Below are 14,598 nucleotides of genomic sequence, written 5' to 3' on the forward strand. Positions count from 1 at the left end.
AACTGTATTTCATGAGAATGATGTACTAGATGAGAGGGGTCATATGGGTACATTTCTTGCTGAGATGAGGGTGTGCTGAAAAGCATGGAAATATCTGTATGCTGTTTTATGTAACTGCTTTTTAAATTTTGGCAGCTTACAAGTTAAATGTTTTCTTACAAAACCTAAGTACGTAATTGACAATAATAAGGAATTATCTTTTGATTATGAATAAATAAACAGACATTGTTGTATTGTTCAGAAACAATTTTATGAAAAAACTTATTCAGTCTATCACTTGATTGTACTATTGATGAATTAAATTGGCTCAGAAGAAGCTATAATTTCCTTAAAGGCATATAAAGACTATGAAATTGACCTGCTAAGACTAACAAGTTGATTATAAATATATCTTTATCTTTATTTAAATTTCTTTTGAAAATTAGCACAAGTGACTTATATATAATTTACAATTTTATTGAATATTAGTCACACTTTACTTTTGTACACATTCAAATTATTTGCATTCATTAACAAAATATTATAAATTTGACTGTTTTATCGTGTACCTCACAATTTTACCATTTATTCATATGTGTTTGTAAGCTAGGAATTGTCACAATACAATGAAACAGTCTAAGGAAAACTTATAGATAATGTTCAATCAGGATTTTTAGAAGGGCGTTACATTGGTGAAAACACTAGGCTTATTTATGATTTTATGAACTATACTGAAGACAATTATATACCTGGAATATACCTTATGATTGACTTTGAAAAAGCTTTTGATTCGGTATCAAGGAAATTTATAGACAAAACTTTTTCATTTTGTTTATTCTGCAATAAATTAGGGTGGGAATCTCTACTTTCTTTAAGGTGAAGCACGGCTGTCGCTAAGGGGACCCAGTATCACCTTACATTTTCATATTATGTACAGAAATATTAGCAACCAGGTTAAACAATAACAACATAACAGGTATAAATGTTAATAAATTTCCTATTCTTCTCTCTCAGTATGCAGATGATACTTCGCTAATACTTGACGGGTCAGAAAAATCTGTATGGGAATCAATTTTGGAACTGAATTTATTTGCTAAAATTTCAGGGTTAAAAATCAATACTAACAAAACCCAGATAATATGGATACCTAGGTCTACTTGGAGTAAGAAATACAGCAGTGACACTTTTTTTTACCAGAGTTTGGTTTACAATGGGGTAGGGATAAATTCACACTTTTGGGGATAGACTTTAGCGTTAATTTACATGAAATATCTAAATTAAACTTTGACAAAAAGTTGATTAAACTTAAATCTCTGGTTAAGTCATGGAGTAGAAGATTATTAACTCCTATTGGTAAAATACACGTGATTAAATTATCATTGATTTCACAATTCAACATCATCATTAAACATATTACATTTACAAAACCAGATGTCTTGAAACCACACTAAACATAAATTCTCTAATCAATTTATTGAAAGACCATCACTAAATCAAAAAATACATAGCAACCGCTAAAGGTGATGCTTCTCTTGAAAGTTTTAACAGAGAGTGGGGAAATGGATTTTTTTTTACTTCTTTAGACTTAAATTGAAAAGATTTCTATATCTATACCTATTCATATCTATTAATGGACTCTTGAACTCTGCCAGTTTATAGGAACCGTTCATACATGTACTTGTTTTAAGTAGATATTACTATCTTTGAGCAAATGTTTTCAATAAAACAATTGTCGATGATTTAATTTCAACTTTTTGATTTTTGGAAGGCCCGTCTCTCTCTAATCTGTCGGCCCTTGTCTCTGTGTCGATTGTCTTTGTGCGTATATGTCTGTGTGTGTGTGTCTGTCTGTGTCTGTCTGTCTATCTGGCAGTTCTTGCTTGTGTCTTGTCTGTCTTAGCCTCTGTGCACATGTCTACTTTTGTTTTGTCTGTCTTTGTTTGCCAGTAATTATGCGTCTGTCTCTATTTATTTCTTTCAATAAAACCACAACACATGACTAATATAATTCGTTTTTATTCCATTGTTTTGAAATGACATCTTGGATCATACTAAGGTATTTGCTTGTATAGAATATATTGAATGATAGTGTGAGAGCTATTCATATACATGTATATATATATACTGGTATACATTTCTTTAAATGTTCATCATGTATAGAGATGAATATTTTGTACAGAACTGGTGTATATGAAATGTTAAATTATGAATGTTCTATACAGATGTATGACTGACAAAGAAATAGTGTGACATATTATCTCAATTTATCTGAGAAGTAATAATTAGTTTTAGCTGCACAAGTGTAGGCTAATCAGTACTAGCTGAGCTGTATAGAGGGTCAAGATGTGTGATCAGCTCCCTCTGGCTGAAGGACAAACGGTCAGTAGTGGGATACCCCCACTGGGACCATTAAAATGATAAGCTGAACCTCAGCCAATATAGTGTAGATTTGATTTGTTATTATATAACAAATTTAACATTCTATTTCTATGTAACTTCATTCTTTTATACAAGAATAGAGAAATAATTACACTAAGCATTATGTGTAGTTTATGGGACTGTTTTGATTATTCAAATCAAGCAAGTAGTTTTGATTCTGTATATATGTTTTACTGTCATTTGAAGTGTTCAAATACTAAATAATTTGCTAATGCATTTAAGTTCAATGTTTGTGTTATAAGTGTAAGACCTCAGTATAAAGCAGAGAATGTCATCTTTCAGGACAAGTATTTAGATCAGTTGTAACATTTATAGTTTTGATAAAATATGAGGTTAAAGTACAATAAGAAACACAACATTGGCCAAATGTCCTGCTGGCTGAGATCAGCAAGAAGCCTCAGCAGGAGGTCTTCTGTGAGGGGCAAGTAACAAGTATATATAAGGAACGAGACGGATGGTGAAGCTGTTTAAAGGACGTGTTCACTGATGAACATTTTGTTATGACATGATGAAGCAAAATTGATCAGAATAAAATAAGGAGTCAACTGACCAAAGGTCAAGGTCACTGGGTCAAAGGTGAAGGTTACATTTTGTACCTTTTCTCTGATGAACATTTTGTTTTGACAGTATGAAGAAATGTTGTTCAGAACTTAACACAGAGTCAACTGACCTTAGGTCTAGTTTACGGGGTCCAAAGGGTCAAGGTCAAGTTTTGTATTTTACACTGATTAACATTTTGTTATGCTATTAAGAAGCAAAGTTGGTGGGAATTAAAGAATAAGTCAACTGACAAAAGATCAGGGTCACTGGGTTAATGGTCAAGGTCATTTGGGTCCAAAGGTCATAGACAAAGTGGATCTCTGACTTTGACCCTGGCTCTTGTTGGAGGAGGTATATAAGGTGAAATAAAACAAATCAAAGCTAACAAATGAGTATTGCACCAGTATTTACATTTCTGTTAGCCCAGCAAATATGGAGGTGGAAGGAAAAAAGACTCACGTCATTGTACATGTAAAATGTATATTTTGCTTCCTTGCGATTCTTTTTGAAGTCCAATTATCAAACGTCAAGCTCAGCTATATGGGCAGATCGCTTCTTGATGATTATGAGGGATATATTGCCATAAGACGGGACCCTTACTGACCTGTCAGTGTTCTAGTTATAGTTTTTTTATGAAACAACTCATGATACCGCAGAAAAGATATCGATGTTATCTAAAACAAATAAATACAACAACAACACGGTTGCCAATTCCCCATCTGCCAAATACATTGAAATTGACACCAATTTATTGAATTTTGTTTTGATAATATTGGAAATCTGAAATTATGTATTTCAATAAAATTATAAATGATAAAGCTATGAACTTATAGTCATGGGACATGTATCGAATGAAATGTCTGTTGCACAACTGTACTGTTTATTTTGTTTTCATAGAACTTTGGCTCTAAGTTTCACCGTTCAGTCCCAGAAGGAAAAAAGAGATGTTCAGTGCAGTGCTATTCTTTTTTTGGCATGCTGTATGCATTACCATCACATGCAATCACATGTGTTACGTTCAACTTTCAAATATAAAGGGGTAGATTCTTCTGGTAGATTTTCTATTCTCCCACCCTTCACAGGTGTGTCTCCCATTTTAACCGGGAAAGATAAGCTTGTCACCTCCTCGGGGGAGATAGCCTCGTGCTGATTAGTACGTTTTCAATTGTGACGTCATTAAAATATGTCACTGGTAATTGTGACGTCATCAAAGTGAATGACGATATTCATACCCCACCTGTGTTTTTGTTTACAAACAGACAACTGTTGGTGGAGTTGTGACTGAAATAATAGGATGGGAGAAAAATAATCATCCCCTACCTTAAGGGTGTAACAGAGAAATATACAACCCTCGGGGTGATTTTTTTGGTAGTCTAATCCCTCGGCAGAGCATCGGGTTAGACAACCAAAAAACATTACCCCTCGGGTTGGCGATTTCTCTGTCACAATCTCAGGGTAGGGGACTATTAGTCCTCGAGGTGGGTTTTTTTGTAACCTTGAAAACCACGTAGCAAAATCTTTTTTGAGAAGTGGCAAGGCTTCAGAATATATACACTTTACAAATCATTTAATTTAAAATTAACCAATTCCTATAACAATTTTGAAATTCTTCATATTAAGGAATTGTACGCACCTCCCGTTCAGCGTTAGTTTAGAACAATTGGGATGCCCAGCTCGATTGCCTCTAGCATCCCCGATGATTCCTAGGAGGAAAAACAGCTGTATGATGCAGTGTTCACCTGGGTGTGTTAACGTTCATCTTTCAAGATTTTGGTTGCCTGCAGGCCAGACGAACTCCGGCGCACAAATCAGCCTGGTTATCGGATGAAGTGGGGATGGGTTCGGCGGGAGGCGTTGCCCACTGTCTTAATAGGCAAACAAGTCCCGAGCTCGGGTCCTCCTCCAGAAAAGAAGGATTTCCTTTTCTTAATAATATATATAGCAGTACTGATATTAGCCCTTAGATAAGGTCATGGGACCATACTATAGCTATTTTGAGTGACAATTGTTTTATATTCATCAGCAATATTCGAACCTTGATGAAATGTGAGGCTCATGAAGCCCTCATCGATAGTTTAATAGCGATACATTTGTTAATTTAATTTTTGTTTTTATTTCTTTAACGAGGATTGCATACAGTCCAGAGGCTACTAGATGCTTTCCTCAACATATAACAAAACAATACAATATGTACAATGACAAAATAGGACTCAGATAATTCATACATCTTCACCCAGACTCCCACATAATAACAGAAAGGAAAGGAGAAGAGAATAGAAAGAAGATAGATAGAAACGGAGACATTTAGAATCTGTTGGACTTTGTAATAAATTCGAATACAAGATCAAAAATAATTTTATTTGAAGCTTCGTTGATTGAATCATAACCATATGTAAGCGTATCTTAACAAGTAAATCAGGCAGCAACCCTACAATAAGGCATGGATTGACATTTGGAGCAAATTCATTACATGCTGCTCGAAACATTCTCTCACGGATAATGTTATATTTTGGACAAATTAAGAAGACATGTTTTTCATCTTTGACAAACAGAGATCACAGAATTTATTTGGAGTAAAGTAAAAGGAGAACCTCTGTTTGTTCAGTGCGCTGAGGCCCATTATTATTCTGCATTGATTGATTTTGCATTTTTTCTTGTCCATATACGTATAAAGGGTTTCCTACCAGAAGTGTGCGATCAGTAAGACCTCGCGAGAATGACTTGATTTTTGAACTATCATGGACTTGCTTAAGTTAGTTGTTCCAATCTCCAATTGTTGTTGGAAAGAATAACTAATGAAAGAAGGATTTTCTTGAGAGTATAGGAAGAATGGTGTTCGAGTTTTTGAAGTTATAGTTTTGAGTGCGATGAGTCAGAATAGGACAGATAGATTTTGAGTACGGGGGACAAAGGTCATCCTGAATTTTGTATAACATTTGAAGTCTATTGTTTCTCCTTCTGTCACTAAGTGATTCCCAGCATACTTCACTTAGAAGCTTAGTATATTTACTTTATAAACCACTCATGCGTATTCAATAAGTTCAGATTCATAATGACTGCAATTGTCAAACAAGATATTACCATATTCCAATATAGATCTGACCATCGATTTGTAGGGAGTCTCAAGACCAAGTCGAAGGATTATGGAAGATCGTGCATGTAGTACGATAATGACTTCGCTACGATCTCTGATATGTGTGTATGCCAGCTTAAGTTTCCAGATAAGAATATACTAAGATGTTTGTGGGTATTTACATGCTTAATGGGACTATTTTCCAGCATAAAATTGGGTTTATTCAAAATTCTTTTTTGGGGGAAAATATGACAAATCAGTTTTAACTGTATTGATTGCGACCAATCATCGTTTTGACAGCTTAGATAAATTGATACATCTTTGTTAAGCTTGTGACTGAATCATGATTATTGATTTCAGAAGAGAATGCTTACTTATCAGGACTTCAGTGAATTAAAGTCCGCAGTCGGGCCGACATTATTTTATCATATATACATATTGTTGTTATTGTTGCAATTAGTTATGGGAATAGAACCTACAAATGTAAGTATTCTTTAAATGTATAAACATATATTCAATAACGGTCCGGAGTCCGCAAAATAAAGACATATTTAGCCGATATTCCTACCTTCAGCCGATATCCGCACCCTGGTTAGGGAGGCACAGTATACGCGTACGTATAGTTCAACTTATCAACGACTTTTCCCAATATCCATTTACAATTACGCGATACCAACTGCAAGAGAAATATTTAATACAATTTAAAATAGAATTAACATTGGTTCTATGTCTCTTAGTACTTACATGAACACTCCATTTACTTCTTGACTTTGTTTTTAATAGATATTTTAGCCATTTTTGTTTGTATGAAACTATTGGATTAAAAAAAATCGTATCAGTTAATAGTATGCCTCTTACGACTCAACATTGTTTTTATTAAGGTCAAAAAGGAATTAAGACCCTAAGAAATATAGGTATTTTATTTTAATGAAATGCTATATGCCTCTTAGAACTGTGAATATACTACACAGATAGCAATCCCACATTCTTGTGTCAATCGTTTATAGTGTGCATGTAATTTATGATGCAGGGTGCTGTGTGAAGAGTCCTGCGTTTACCTCTAGATCTACCCCTGACCCGGAAGTCTATATTTGACACTGGTGACACATGCAGACGAAATTCTCCTGAATTACGCGTACTGAAGTATGCTTTATATGTATCTTAAAATTTTAAGTTTTCAAAATGTTTATGATATACTATATCAGCCTGTGATATGTTTCTAAATTTATCTGTGATTATGTTGAATATATAACCTTTTATAAGAAAATAAGAATAACAAAACCCTGAGTTACTATAGGGTGCAGGTCGAGCATACCATGCTGGTAGGGGGCTCCCCAACCCTTGGAGCTGACCATGTACCACTGTACTATTTTATCTTTTCTCAAGTTCTTTTATATCTTTCCTTCATCTCAAATCAAATTATAAGCAAATGTGATCAAATAATAAATTAAATTCAAAATTACATAAATATAACTTGCCACTTTTACCGCATTATTATTATTATTTATTATTATTATTATTATTATTATTATTATATTATTATTATTATTATTATTATTATTTGAGTAAAATTAAAAGTTTTATTGGATGCTTCATCTCTATTTGTATCTTTTACAGAATGAACATATCTTGTTTAATTTATGAAACCTTGTTGATTGTAAAAGCTCACTAAACGAGCTTGTGCTATCTTTGTAATCATATCGACGTTAAATAAAATTTACTTGACTTGANCGGTATTAGATATATTTGATAAAAGAATTGCAAAGAATTAAGAGTATTGTATTNCAAGATATGTTGTGTTGAACTTAAGATGTTGCTCTTAGCCAGGCTAGACGAAGGGCTGGATATCAAATAGTGGATTTTTGTTATGAAATTAAATGTTACAATGAATTAATTGTTGTGATAGCCTCATATATATGCATATGCTAGTCGTTCAACGGGGTTCGACGATTTACAGGAACGGGCAGGAACGGGCAGAAACAGGCAGAAATGGGCAGAAACGGGCAGGAACGGGCAGAAACGGACAGAAACGGGCAGGAACGGGCAGCAATCTATTAATAATTATATACATTAATGAATATATATATTAGATACATTTAAGTATCATTATCGGGTATAAAATCTATTTGATAAAAGGATTGCAATTACATGATCGGGGCAGAATCGGACTAAATTATATATATACATTTATGACGATATTACTTATGATACCTACATTTATAGTATCATATATTTTTTTAAATCGGGTATAAGATATATTTGATAAAAGAATTGCAAGAATTAAGAGTATTGTATTGATATGGATCGGGCAGGAACGGGCGACGATTTACAGGAACGGACAGAAACGGGCGACGATTTACAGGAACGGACAGAAACGGGGGAGGATCGGACTTATTTATATATATTTATTGTATATTTTTAATTATCCTTTTATCATGCAATTACATGATCGGGGCAGAATCGGACTGAATTATATAAATACATTTATGTCAATATTACTTATGATACCTACATTTCTAGTATCATGTTTTTTTTTTATCGGGTATAAGATATATTTGATAAAAGAATTGCAATTACAGGAACGGGGCAGGATCGGACTAAATTATATATATTTATAAATTGCCAGGCCGAGGTTCCAATATATGTCTCTGGTTTATTCTATCAAAAAAGGTTGTTCAAAGAATTATATATTACATATATAATAAATATGTATCTGGGTTATTTTCTCATTTATATATATGACATTGTTATTGGGATGTCATAACACATGAAACATTGGAAATGACATTATGATAACCAAATTTTAATAACTTCATAACTTATACTCAACTCTTAATAAATAGCATGAATATATTTTGAGTGAATGAATTGGTGTTAATGTGTAGATTACCATCCAATCACGTCTACGATCTTAAAAAAATAATCATTAAGATTATATTAATCCTTTGTTCTTGTACTTATTGATGTGCAGACGGTTAACAGTTCAATCAAATGAAACTTCTAAGTATCTTTCAAAGAAAATACGCAATTTTCCAACTCAAAAAAGTGACATCAGTCTGAAAATTAAATATTATTCTATATGTAAATACAGGGATGTGTAGTCCACGTGTTTTACGTAAATAAATATTGAAGTCCATATGTTGGATTGTTTGGCCACATAGGCCTTATCTGTTATAGAAAAACAATGCTGTATATTAATTGTATATGTATCGTAGAAAGAAAAACGGTGAAACGCTTTAAGTTTCAATTTTCAAAGGCCGGTGTGGTCAAAACCGATTATCTAATTCCGTAATAGTAGACAATAGACTTCTTGTTCTAACAAAAACGTACATTGATGACTCTGTCAGCAAATTTCTTAGCCATCAATCACCTTGCGACACAAGCCAATCATCGTTACAGGTAAGTACCCCACCTTATCAGTGACCCCGCCCTCCTGTGAACACATATGTTCTAGTTCTTTATTAACTTTAAGTCTTGCGACTTATCAGTGTAAACATATATTAAACAGGATATTTACATATGTACAAAAAGCCACATTGGTCACAGGAGAATGAACAATACACACATACAAACTGTCATATATCTGATCGGCGCTTATTTGCGATACTTTCCAAGATAACATAATTCTTTAATATTCTGTGTATTAACTAATTGAACAAGCTTATATACACTAGGGTTATTTCTATAGTAACATTTTAAATACTTCCGTCGTAAATCTGTATATCTTGTGCAAACTAAAACAAAATAACACTCGTCTTCTATGTCATTAAGATTACACTTTGTAATAACATAAGCTAAATGGTTAATTTGTTGGCTTTTGAATATTGGCGTCGCGTGCCGAGTGAACAATTTAGATTGGTTAATTACACATATATGATTATCTTGTCTGATGAAGCTGAGAAAATGAATTCACCAGCTAAACTCAAAACTGTAAAACGTCAAGAACAGATTATTCAATGGTATATCACCGGACAGCAACGCAGACGTTTTTCCACAATAAAACGTTTCAAATTTGTATTCTCTGGTCTTATATGAACGTGCATCAAAATAGAACACATTTCCTTTGAACATTTCCTATGTGTCTGGTAAGCTCTGTCTCGTCAGAGACGTCTCGTGTGCCAATCAACTTCGCTTTCAATATCAGGCGGGATTTGGTCTGTACAAGTGGTTGGGAATCGTTGAGATTCTTTTTTCGTTCAACATATTTCATTTTAATTAAAACATATTGTATTGCTTCTAAATTCAAACAAGAGGATTGGGCACAAGTTATTACAACTTATTAAAGCCCTCTCCTCAACAATTGTACTACAACAATGTGATAGCGACAATAGACATATATGTACATTTTATACCATATAGTACAAGGTAGTGGTCACAAATTGTTAAAACTTTTCAAAACCTTCTCCCGTAAAAGTAAAACGTTGCTCATCGCAGTCAGTTGCACAATTTTTAGTATCTTTATCACTAAACCAATTTATTAAATTAACTTCTGAGAAAAAGCTGTTATAACATTGTAATCCACCTAAATAAACAATACCTGGGACTTACATACATGTTGATATAATGTTTTATAATTAAAATTAGATATTGTACACGGAATTGGATAAAGTCCGTGGTTATGCATTCATATAACTTGATGTTTTTCAAGACTTAAATTTGATTAAATAAATTCGACGAGTATTTAGTATGAGTAGATTTACTTTTCACAAGCATGTATCTTTAGTATATATTGGAACAAATCTATATTTATACATATTATAAACATGTATATCGATAGTTGTTATAACTATGTACGTAAATACGTTTATAACATTCATTGCATAATAAAATTATTTAAACATCTGTTCTAATTTAGTTGACTAAGTAATTTTTGGGAAAATCCTCTATTCTATTCAAAATTTATCTCCGTTTTCGTCGTCATTGCATAACCAATATATATATATATACCTGTAGCTGTGATTTAGATTCGGTACCAGTATACACCTCATTAGTGTACCTTCAGGAACTTGGATTGTTAAGTGCCCGGGGGCACAGACCCGGGATATTTGCCCGAGTCCAGAATGGAGCCGTACTCCAGATAACAGATTTCTGTTATTTCCTAATTAGTGTCACAAACTCATGGTTATTAAAAGTGTATGTATACAGTATCTCTGGGAGTCGAATCAAGTTTGAACACGGAATTAGACAACAAGTTTTCATGTCATTTAGTATTTAGCTTTCGGATGATCAAATACGTATATATTACGTAATATGTAATATATACGTCTCTGAATTGATGTAATGTAATTCCTTTTATTTATCTATTTAATTTTTGAATTGATTAATGACAACCTACTCGTCTATCCTTCATAAGATTGGTCAGAGAACTATATCTGGAAAAATATCTAGCTTGTCCAAAACAGACTATCTGTGAGTTAATCAAGTAATTGAAAGGACTTCGAATCATATACAATCCATATACTTTTTGAATTTCATAGTATTTGAGTATCTAATTTAACTGAAGGTTCTTCTCCAGCATTGTTATATAATTGATACTGTTATGTTTAACAAAATTGAATAACTAACATTTTTGAAAAGTAATTTCAAATTTTCTAAATATTTCCTGTTAAATTTATACATGTGATCTTAATAACACCATTTTGTGACATGAATAGAATTAATATAGTGAGACTGATTATTATATTTCTAACTGCTTGAGTCGCATGTATATGTTTATATGAAAAAACGAATACGTTTTAGGAAAGAGATGTTTAATTTTATGATTTTAGATTTCATTTCAGATAGATTATGAGATACTCTACCGGTGTATGATTGCATGCAACTCAACTCTAATAATTTAATAGTGAATGTCTCATTTTATAGTGTCGATAATATGTTTCAAGGTGTGTTTATTTTAGTGTTGATCAATGCAATGAATTGATACAGAAATAGATAAATATCTCGTCTCCCCGTTATGTCTGTACAGATTAACCACAAAGTTAAAAGAAAGAGAGAATGAAGGAATGAAGGAAACACAGAGTCCGATCCTGCCCCGATCCATATCAATAAGCAATACTCTTATTTCGTTGCAATTATTTTTTTCAAATATATCTTATACCCTTTACAAAATATATAATAATATCAATATAGGTATCATAAGTAATGACGACATATATATATATATATATTTCAGTCCGATTATGCTCCGATCATGTAATTGCAATTCTTTTATCAAATATACCTTATACCCGAAAAGGATAATTAAATATATACAACAAATATATATAAATAAGTCCGATCCTCCCCCGTTTCTGTCCGTTCCTGTAAATCGTCGCCCGTTTCTGTCCGTTCCTGTAAATCGTCGCCCGTTCCTGCCCGATCCATATCAATACAATACTCTTATTTCGATGCAATCTTTTTATCAAATATATCTTATACCCGATAAAAATTATATAATAATATCAATATAGGTATCGTAAGTAATGACGACATATATATATATATATATTTCAGTCCGATTATGCTCCGATCATGTAATTGCAATTCTTTTATCAAATATACCTTATACCCGAAAAAGATAATTAAATATATACAATAAATATATATAAATAAGTCCGATCCTCCCCCGTTTCTGTCCGTTCCTGTAAATCGTCGCCCGTTTCTGTCCGTTCCTGTAAATCGTCGCCCGTTCCTGCCCGATCCATATCAATACAATACTCTTATTTCGTTGCAATCTTTTTATCAAATATATCTTATACCCGATAAAAATTATATAATGATATCAATATAGGTATCGGAAGTAATGACGACATAAATATATATATATATTTCAGTCCGATTATGCTCCGATCATGTAATTGGAAATTCTTTTATCAAATATACCTTATACCCGAAAAAGATAATTAAATATATACAATAAATATATATAAATAAGTCCGATCCTCCCCCGTTTCTGTCCGTTCCTGTAAATCGTCGCCCGTTTCTGTCCGTTCCTGTAAATCGTCGCCCGTTCCTGCCCGATCCATATCAATACAATACTCTTAATTCCTTGCAATTCTTTTATCAAATATATCTTATACCCGATAAAAAATATATGATACTATAAATGTAGGTATCATAAGTAATATCGTCATAAATATATATATAATTTAGTCCGATTCTGCCCCGATCATGTAATTGCAATCCTTTTATCAAATATACCTTATACCCGATAATGATACTTAAATGTATCTAATATATATATTCATTAATGTATATAATAATTAATAGATTGCAGCCCGTTCCTGCCCGTTTCTGTCCGTTTCTGCCCATTTTTGCCCGTTTCTGCCCGTTCCTGCCCGTTCCTGTAAATCGTCTAACCGGTTCAACGGGAGGCAACTCGAATGTTCACTATATGCAGTTTCAATGGTATGCGTGTGTACTATTTGCACCGCCTATGCAAATATATATCGAGTGGGGCTTCTCGTAAAGAAACGTCATATTATGCCGACAGCTAAAAATCAGATGAGATCGAGATGGATATGTCATGTACAGGCTCACTACAGGAGCCTGCAGTTCTGTCAATAATGAATAATAACAGTAATACAAAAAATACCCAGCAATTAGTGTGCACTGTATGAACGACTTGGAATTTTCAGTTCAAACACAAGAGATGTGAATCATTTGAATTATTAAGTGGGCACTTTCACTTTCATTTGAGTTTAAAGTTCAGAGAACTGTAATCCGGAAGTGAATACGTAGCTGTCTACAAATAGAAAGGTCGCTATCTCATTTTGAAGTTCTGGATTTCCCATGGCCACCACTCCATCGGTGACACTTGCGCAGAACGCTATTACTTTTGGCAGAGTTTTACATTACGAGACTTCACTAAATGGTTAAGTATATGAGTCGTTGTTTAGAGTTGAATTGATGATTGTATTATTTCCCCGTTTCGGCTATTCTACTTTCGATTTGCGTCGACACTGTATAACGAAATTATTGGAATGTATTGTGTACATATATATATAGTATATAATACGTTAGCGTTTGACAATAACACTGAGTATGAAACAGGGATGGGATTTGGGCAGAGGCGTTACAACAAACACGTTCTTGGTTTCCATTCTTTTAATTATTCCATTTGTGGACATCAGACTAGCTGGAAGAATCTTACACCCTACAAGAACACAATAATAAACGTATAAGACAACATGCAGTAGACACCACCTTGTTACTAAAACATTACACTGTACCTATTACAAGGTTTATATCATTATCTGTATAATTACATTTATCATTTATTATTAATCATATTTCATTCTTATGATTTATTTCACAATATATTTACTGATTTCATTGACTTTATATAACAATGCTCATGGACAAAATAGACTTTATAACCTATTTAACTGGCTAATATATTACACATTACTTAGACCAATAACATATATCATTTGTAATATACATTGTTTATATTATATATAACTGTAATGAACTTACTCTATCAATGCGACAAGGGTTCCCACATAATCCTGATAATCCAGTATATATAACTGCAGGCGAATCTGAACAAATAACCAATGACTCTTTACACTACTTGCAAGAACAAT

The 14,598-nt window shown here is 33.0% G+C and overlaps 1 protein-coding gene and 1 long non-coding RNA gene across 4 annotated transcripts in view; one reads left to right on the forward strand and one right to left on the reverse strand.

The window, feature by feature from the left end:
* The first annotated feature begins 13,718 nt into the window (after nucleotides 1-13,718).
* Nucleotides 13,719-14,598, forward strand: part of LOC110447478 — a 38,656-nt gene continuing 37,776 nt past the window's right edge. For 2 of the 3 annotated variants that reach the window (XM_021493210.1, XM_021493212.1), the window contains exon 1: nucleotides 13,719-13,883. The gene's annotated coding sequence lies outside the window, so the exon portion shown is untranslated. The remainder of the gene's footprint in view (nucleotides 13,884-14,598) is intronic. The other variant, XM_021493213.1, reaches the window with a different exon arrangement.
* Nucleotides 14,102-14,598, reverse strand: part of LOC110447481 — a 6,153-nt gene continuing 5,656 nt past the window's right edge. The window contains exons 2-3 of the long non-coding RNA XR_002462599.1: nucleotides 14,489-14,553; nucleotides 14,102-14,165 (exon numbers count right to left, since the gene is read on the reverse strand). This is a non-coding gene — a long non-coding RNA (uncharacterized LOC110447481). The remainder of the gene's footprint in view (nucleotides 14,166-14,488; nucleotides 14,554-14,598) is intronic.

The sequence above is a fragment of the Mizuhopecten yessoensis genome, unplaced genomic scaffold, assembly GCF_002113885.1.
Source record: "Mizuhopecten yessoensis strain PY_sf001 unplaced genomic scaffold, ASM211388v2 scaffold3431, whole genome shotgun sequence".
Classification (NCBI taxonomy): Eukaryota; Metazoa; Mollusca; class Bivalvia; order Pectinida; family Pectinidae; genus Mizuhopecten; species Mizuhopecten yessoensis.